This window comes from Fukomys damarensis, unplaced genomic scaffold (genome assembly GCF_012274545.1).
Source record: "Fukomys damarensis isolate Sample0158 unplaced genomic scaffold, DMR_v1.0_HiC HiC_scaffold_27, whole genome shotgun sequence".
NCBI lineage: Eukaryota > Metazoa > Chordata > Mammalia > Rodentia > Bathyergidae > Fukomys > Fukomys damarensis.
Window position 1 is genome coordinate 22,080,389 of NW_022900939.1, and position 2,193 is coordinate 22,082,581.

General features: G+C 45.2%; 1 protein-coding gene across 1 annotated transcript in view; it reads left to right on the forward strand.

Annotated features, from left to right (window-relative positions):
- The first annotated feature begins 1,303 nt into the window (after positions 1-1,303).
- Positions 1,304-2,193, forward strand: part of Sptbn2 (spectrin beta, non-erythrocytic 2) — a 39,798-nt gene continuing 38,908 nt past the window's right edge. The window contains exon 1 of the mRNA XM_010635863.2: positions 1,304-1,875. The gene's annotated coding sequence lies outside the window, so the exon portion shown is untranslated. The remainder of the gene's footprint in view (positions 1,876-2,193) is intronic.

Consider the following 2,193-nt stretch of genomic DNA (forward strand, 5'->3'; position numbering starts at 1 on the left):
AATAACTTATTTGATCCCCACATTTTACAGGTGAAGAAATGGAATCCTAAGAAGGGTATGTGTCCAAGATCAGACAATTAGTAGGTGGCAAAACCAGGTTTTAAATCCACAAAGTCTGATTCCAAAATTGATACTTTTAATCATTCTGGTGTATTCCCTTTCTGAACATATTAGGAATCAGAAGACCTGGAGTCTGTGATGAACTCATCCCATGAACTTGGACGTTCACTTGGGTATCTTGGGTATCTTGGCTCTCGGCTTTTTCATTAATAAAATGAGGATGAAAATTAGAATGCTAACCTTACAAGGCTTTTTGAAAGATTATGAAAAACTGAAAGTGGGAAATGACCCTACAAACGCTATTATGATGCTAATAATAAGACCTATTATCCTTGACTTCTAACTGGGTCAGTTTAATAGGCTGTTGGTGAGACCCTCTGTTCCCAAACATTGATAGAGCAGCAGTGTGGAAGTTCCATTTCCTTTGGCAATTCAATTAAGTGTCACCCCATCAACTTTTATGTCCCTAATCAAATCTCCATGATGATCATTATCCACACTGTGGCTTCCTTCTTCCCGAACTTTTCAATATATATCCACTCTTACCTCTGAGGACAGTTGTAGCATATGCCATTGGTTCTCTTAGTTCACTGCCTGAAGGAAGGAATGATTGTTAAAAAAAAAATCATAAATAGCCTGAATTACATCTAATAGTGAGGTGTTCCAGCTTAGTGATAGAATGACAAATATCAGAGTTCGGAGAGAACTTCAGGGTAGTCTTTTAGTATAATTCCTCTTCCGACCCATTTTATAAACCAAGGATAACTAGATAAAATGATGCATCTGGTTAAGGGTGGTAGCAGGATTTAATGGTACCTTGCAAATATTTCAAGTACATTTAACACAACTTTCACTTTGCCAAAATCATATCTGGAAGGTAGTTCAATTGCTTTTACTTGCAACAGTATGCATGCCTTTTCAGAAAGGAGCAAAGCCCTAAAATCCATTCATTCATAAAGCCATTATAAATCCTTAAACCCAGTTGGTATAGTTGTGAGCACCTGTAACCCCACCTACTCAAGAGAATAGGGCAGTCTGAGGCCAGCCTGGGAACATAGAGGGAACCCTCCCCCATCTCAAGGCAAAACAAACACAAAAATATAAAACCTTGAACCCAATAATCCACTAAAAGCCCATTCTTTGAGTTGCCCTTAGTTATTTCAGGCATTTCCGGGATAGAAATGGGCCCACCTCTTCAGGGGTGGGATACAGCCTACTGGCTCTGTATAAAACCCACCCTGTTAATTACCAGTTCATCTATGAGCTTAGTTTAGTTTTCTAGCCTGGAAGAACAGTACCTATTTCAGAGATGGAGTGGGGGTGGGAGTGTCACATGACATGCACTTCTTAGCACCCACCACTAGCACCCACCCTGTGCATTTGTTATCATTTGGGCATAATTCTTTCCTCTCCTAGGCAGACAGCCGTTCACCTTGGTTAATGACCTTAGATTTTAGACCACTCAGCCCCTAATAAACCAAGAAGAAACTCAGCCTCTGCCGAGCCTAGAAATGTCCACCCCCACCCCCACCCCCCTTAAGACAGTGACTAGGCCAGAATTCTCCTGCTTGATAAATGAGAGGAGCTCAGGAGCTGCCGTGATGACTGTTCAGAGAATCTGATTTGTGAGAAGGCCAATCTCCAGGAGCACCATGGAGATGCTTTTGGACAGCCGGCCAGCCTACCTGCCTGAAGGAGGAAGAGAGAGGGGGATCAAGGTAGAAAGAAAAGCTTAAGAGAGATGGACTGGAGGTGCCCAAAGAAGAAAATCTGACGAGAGAAACAGAGGCGGAATCTCGGGAAACCACCCCGGCGGTGAGTGTCATTCATTGAAAAGGATCGCGCGACTAGGGGTATGGATTTGGAACGAAAGCGTTATAGAGACCAAGGTGGGGTGTCCAAACTGCAGAGACCTAGGCCGGTAAACTGTAGGGGGTAGTACCCAAGAGGCCGAGGGGTGACGCGGGAGCAGCGAGGACCGGAAGGCGCAGGTTAAGGAGGACACCCACACAGACTGCGGTGGGGATCGGAAACCCGCTGCGGAGTCGCCGCCGCATTTGCTCCGGGGAAGGTCAGCGACCCGGGCCGGAGAGTCGCTGGGAGGCCTGAGAGGGGCCGCGGTTGCCATGGCGC